We start from the raw sequence: 6,233 nt of genomic DNA on the forward strand, positions 1-6,233 counted from the left end.
AGTGAAAGACTCGCCAAGGTCTTACAAGATTTTATAATTGAGTAAAATATTCGCCATGACTGGTGAGAGATTTGCCAAAAAATTATATATACATATTATATTATTGATAAAATCACCTTTCATTTTTCCTATATACCATGGAGATTCGCCCATTTATTATATTTATAAATTTAGGGGCGGTTCTTAAAATTTTCCCTCGTGCTCTCAGCAATTGGTCATATGTTACAGGGCCTTCAAATAACAAATGAGCACAATAATTATGATATAATATATCAACTGGCTATGATCAACAAATTTTCTAGGTCTACTTTTGAGGGAGAGGCACATGAGGCCCAACAGAATTTTTATTGAAAATAAGAAAAAAATCCCATGATTGTCATCACAATATCAGCCTTGTTCTGTGACTAGGGCTGTGACTAGGGCTGCTGACTTCACCTTCACTAGTGTTGTCACTATTTGGGTTGGAGATTCTGTTATTAGCTGGATTCTCATGACATGCTCGGGCAGCAGCCTCATGTCCTAAGCGACGATCCTGCAAAATCCACGTTTCAAATTGTATTACCATGACATGTCTCCAATGACAATAATAAGCATTGGGCAACAAAGTATTAATACAAGTAAACAGAGTATATATATATACTATATACACCATTTAAATATATGTGTATACATATATATGAGCTGGTTTATATATAAACAAACACTGCGACTGATAATTTGCTCATTTATATATAAAGTTATATTTCCATTAATACTCTGCAACAACATGATTATTGTTTAAAAGAAAAAACATACATCACGAAAAGGTAATTTGTCTGCCTCTCGCATGTGTATGACACGACCTATCTTTAGCGTCTTAGCAGCATTTGGATCCACGCAATGCAGTGATACCAACAATGCTTTTTTCAATGCCCTGGATGTGGGTTTAACGTCGAGCAATGGATCTACCACTTCCTCAAACCTTCAACTCACAACCATCATTTTCCCATTGGAATGAAGAATGCAGATAGTTAAAAATCGATGCCAAGCTCCAATGCTCAAGTCATGCTTTTAATCAGCTAAAAGGTTTTTAATACTACAAGAACAATGGCAAACACAAATTTACAGGAGTCCCAAGACATAAAATTGTAGAATAAAGGGCATTACATAGTGTGATAATCAAAACTTAATAAAGGGTTGGATATTGTTTAGCAAAACCTGTAAGGGGAAAACCTATTTCATGTTTTACAATGATATTTACGGTGATAGTTTTCTGCATCATATTCTTATTCAGAGCTTCTTGCATGACTATTTGTTTGTCCAAGACTTAAAGTGCATGAACAAAGCTTCATGCCTTAAACAAAGTAGAATGGATATCGAATAATGACACTGAAAGAATTAGTCATTACCCATAAGAGACAATTGACACCTTGAAAAGGGGACATTAAACTTATCTATCCTTTTAAAATAACTTCAAATTGCTATAAAATACAGCGAGGAACATTGTCAAGGGCCTCTTCCACGCTAAATACAATTTTAAAACTACACCGGAAATGGGTGTCATTAAAAATGCATAATATCAAAACAGGTTTGGATTTTACTTAATACTTCTTACAAAAACATTATACAAGAAGAGTTTCCAAACTTCTCGATTCTCAGAAGTTAATTTACTGGAATATATTAGCAAAAGCATATAAATATAAAAACCCTTAACAACAACCTCTCAATCACACTAAGAAAAACCTCAAAAGATAAGCCAGTGCTACAAAAAAATCCCAAATAAGAAAGTGAATCAAAATGAAAATTCAGATCATACCTTTTCTTGAGAAAGAAAACCCTAAACATATAGATGAGTGTTGAAGTAGACACTGAAACAAAATATTAGTAAACAAATGAAAAAAGATGAAGACTTGCATTTTGTGATGTTATTTAACTCTAATCTCGTAGGGATCCAAGAGACAAGGTTGATGACACCAAAAAATTTGTGAGTTATACAACCACACTTCTCATTGAAATGGAGATTGTGGATAGGTGAAACTTGATGCCGACACCAAAGCCTGTGGCATATTTATATGGAGAAATAACATGGGAGATTAGGGGTTTTCCTTCAAAAAGATTCATTTCTCTTTCAGACCTTAAAGTTACGCCTTCGTTAATTTAAATGAAATTAATGAGGAAATTCACCAAGGGATTAAAGACCTTAAATATATGCTTGTGTTACATGAAAGTACTAAAGAACTTTAGCAATGGATTGAAGAGAAATTTATATTCTAACCTCCCCGGCAGGTCTACCATAATCAGAAGGGCTTTTTCCCGAAATAATCTCCATGCCCAAATCTGCCTCAGAGCTTTCTCTCTCTCTCTATATCAGAACTGGGTTGGATAGTTAAAACTTGGTGCCAGGCTCCAATGCCCAAGTCATTCTTTTAATTAGATAAAAGGCTTTTAATACTACAATAACAATAGCAAACAGAAATTTACAAGAGTCCCAAGGCATAAAATTGTAGAATAAGGGGCATTACATAGTGTGTAATCGCAACTTAATAAAGGGTTTTATATGGTTTAACGAGATCTATAAGGGGGAAAACCTCTTTCATGTTTTACAATGATATTTGTGGTGATAGTTGTCCACATCATATACTTATTCATAGCTCTTTGCATGACTATAATATTTGTTTGTTCAAGACTTAAATTGCATGAACAAAGCTTCATGCCCTAAACAAAGTAGAATGAATATCGAATAATGATAATGAAAGAATTAGCCATTATCCATAAGAGACAATTGACACCCCGAAAAAAGGCCATTAAACTTGTAGTTCTTATTAAAATAACTTCAAATTTCTAGAAAATACAAGGAGAAACATCGCCAAAGGCCTCTTTCACACTAAATACAGATATAGAACTGCACCAGAAATGGTTGTCGTTAAAAATGCATAATATCAAAACAAGTTTGGATTTTACTTAATACTGCCCACAAAAACGATATACAAGCAGATATTCCAAACTTCTCGATTCTTAGAAATTAATTTACTAAAAACTCTTAGCAAGAACATAGAAATTGAAAAACCCTCAACAACAACCTCTCAATCACACTGAAAAAACTTTAGAAGACAAGTCGTTGCTACAAAAAATTCCCAAATAAGACAATGAATGAAAATGAAAATTCAAATCATACCTTTTCTTGAGAAAGAAAACCCTAAACATATACAACAGTGTTGAAGTAGCCACTGAAATGAAATATCAGTAAACAAATGAAAAAAGATGAAGACTTGTATTTTGTGATGTTATTTAACTCCAATCTCGTAGGGATATGAGAGACGAAGCTGATGACATCAAAAAAATTGTGAGTTATACATCCACATTTCATTGAAACGAAGATTGTAGATAGTTGAAACTCAATGCAGACACTGAAGCATGTGACATATTTATATGGAGAAAGAACTTGGGAGATTAGGGTTTCTCCTTCAAAAAGATCCATTCCTCTTTCTGAGCAAGGGTGGTCGAGCCGAAGCACCTGGAGGTAGTAGTGCCAAGCAAGAAGTAGTGTCGATCAAGGGCAGTCGATCCGAAGCACCTAGAAGTAGAGACGAGCAAGAAGTAGTTTAGAGCAAGGGTGGTCAATCTATTGTGTTGTGAGGTCGCGAGGCTTATAATTATAATTAATTTAATATTGGTCGAATTAATAAAATGGTTCAAACTATTTTAATCATCTAACACCTAAATCAAGGGCCCATGAATGTACACATACCTTCAGAGGGGAGTTTATTTCAAAGGGGAACGCCTTACGATGTAACTAGCTAACTTCTTATGGAAACGTTATAGAAGAAAGAACATTATTTGAATTTAATTACATATAAATAATGGATAGTTTGACACAATAAATCCACTAAGAGTTCTACAAAAAACATTAGGATTTTGAAATAGCCAAATATTTACCCCTTCCTCATGAATACCATGACCATGGTATTTCCCTAAAGTCCAAGCAATCCTCACTGACTAGGACCTCTTCTTATTCTTATGGGGATTTGATTTTCTTTGAGATAGGGGTTGCTTTAGCCTCAGATGATCCTAATTGTATCATTATCTTATTTGTCATCCATTTCGATGCATTTGGAGTGGAAAAAGTAGAGGAATCAGCTCACAAGACCATTTTTAACATGTGACCGAGTTTAATGAAACATGGTCTGAAACCTTCAGAGAGCGTTTTGAGGAATCAAACGATGTTTTTTGGGGGTAATAAGTTTTCACTAAAGAGTCACAACTTTTCATGCTAATCTACACACAAATATATTTCCAACGACGTAAGAATCACATCAATCTGAGTCTGTATGCAAAAGTTATGCCACTCAGAAGTTGACCTTCTTGTTTTCACACCCATAGTTTGGGAGGATGCCGTGTCAGCCCCATTATTTATGGAAAAGGGGCTAGACACATATTTGTGATGTAAAATACTCTAGAAGATTCTATTTGTAACTCTAGTTAAGAGTTGATGTAGTCAAACTTAACCACTAGTACGCTATTGGGCTGTGTTATAATCGGGCCACTAGGAGGAAGAGGAATTCCATTCTTTCGATAGAATTTTGCTCCATAATTGAGAAAGGATAGCCAGGAGATATAAGAGGGAGAGCACACAGAGAGGATCTATGCATTGTAGCAGCCCACGGGCTACAGACATTACTTCTTTATAACTGCAGCCATATTTCTAGACAGAGAAAGAGAGTGAAGCAACCTCACCTTCCTGCTAGGTTTTCTCCCGAAATGGTTTCCTACAGAGAATATCTTATGTATTATGTGTGCATGAGCTTATTTTTTCATTCTCTACTTTTCTCATTGATTTAATTTTACATACATGCACTAGCTACAGTTAATTTTAAAAATATAGAAATTAAATAAAACTGTAATAGTGTGGAATCTCAAATTTTTAATATAATATTATCATATGTGTTGTGGCAAACTGTCCAATGGAATATCCACAGTAGTTTATGGATCATCAAAAAAATTCTACTCATTTTCTTTCAAATATTAACTCTTCAAATGAGCATTCATCCTCTAAAACCCTTCTCTTGATATTAGATGTAGGAGTTTGTCCTCTTTTTACAAGAGATTATAGAAATTTTTGTCCAAACCCTCCCCAAAAGAGGAATTTGTCCCTAGTGTATTCTTTTTTCTTTAATTAAGCTTCCACCATAGTTTTCCCTTATTTTCCACCATAATGTTTTAGAGGACTGCCCTGAACTGGTACAAGATTGACCAAAATTGCTTCAGGATTGTGATTGACATAGAGAGGGGTCAGATTTTAAGTTAGGGGAGTGAAGAAGGAAGTATACCACACCTCCATCATCCATCCTCCATGCTATTCAAGCACTTATCTATTCAGAAATCCATCTTTGTCAACGAAAAAAATCCATTTTCACCCCTTCTTCCACAATTTTCACCACTAGCAAATTGGTGAAACTCTTTCTCTGAAGAATTTGTTAGCTAGCGAGAAGGAAAATTGGGACGAGGCAAAGGGAAAATTGAAGCCTCAAACATCCATAAGAAGGCCAATCACTAGGGCAGCTAGAGCTAACTAACTCAAAGCAAAAATTTCCTAGCTACAAGAAGAAACATGGTTTATATAGGAAAGGGGAGAATTGTTACAACATAGGGAGAGACTAATATAGGAAGGAGAAGCAACACCTCAATTGTGTAACAACCCTGGTTAAAAATTCATGTAAAAATATATAAGACCATAGCCATGGGACACATATTCCAAGATGAATGGTGGGGAAATCATCCAAGTGGGTGTTCATTTGGTGTATTATGGCTAAGGAAATTCACAAATGAAATGTCAAAGGATTTGGGAAGGCATGAGGCATTTATTGGCATTTTATGTATGAAAATAATAAAAATTAGGAGAAAATGGAGGTGAAATCTCACAGGTTTCATTTGAGGAGGAAAATGAATGAAAATAATGGAAAATGAAGAAAATAAAAGCCTCATTAATAAAATGGCTTCTAAGAATCAGCGGGCAAGCTTGGTAAGTCCAACATTGGAGCTTTCTCTCTATTCTCTCTCTCTCATACTCTTGGATACTTATAGTTTTCTTGGATCACTCTTTGAGGAGTGTGGGATAATTGGTGTTTTGGAGAAAGAAGGCAAAGAAAGAGTAGAAAAGCACAAGAGGACATCGAAATCAACAACTATTGTGGTCTTTCCTTGGAGGTATTGAGTTTCATGTGTGTTTTCCTCACTAGTTTTGGCATGCATGTCAT

The 6,233-nt window shown here is 35.0% G+C and overlaps 2 non-coding genes across 2 annotated transcripts; both read right to left on the minus strand.

The window, feature by feature from the left end:
* Positions 1-1,891: 1,891 nt before the first annotated feature.
* On the minus strand, positions 1,892-1,997 carry LOC149150777 (small nucleolar RNA snoR97). Its single transcript, XR_016263850.1, has one exon. It is a non-coding gene; the product is annotated as a small nucleolar RNA snoR97 (small nucleolar RNA).
* Positions 1,998-3,250: 1,253 nt separating this feature from the next.
* Positions 3,251-3,356, minus strand: LOC149150778 (small nucleolar RNA snoR97). The gene has a single exon (XR_016263876.1). It is a non-coding gene; the product is annotated as a small nucleolar RNA snoR97 (small nucleolar RNA).
* Positions 3,357-6,233: the final 2,877 nt, after the last annotated feature.

The sequence above is a fragment of the Pinus tabuliformis genome, chromosome 9 (assembly GCF_031772625.1).
Source record: "Pinus tabuliformis cultivar Carrire ecotype Pingquan chromosome 9, CPIR1, whole genome shotgun sequence".
In the NCBI taxonomy this organism is placed as follows: domain Eukaryota; kingdom Viridiplantae; phylum Streptophyta; class Pinopsida; order Pinales; family Pinaceae; genus Pinus; species Pinus tabuliformis.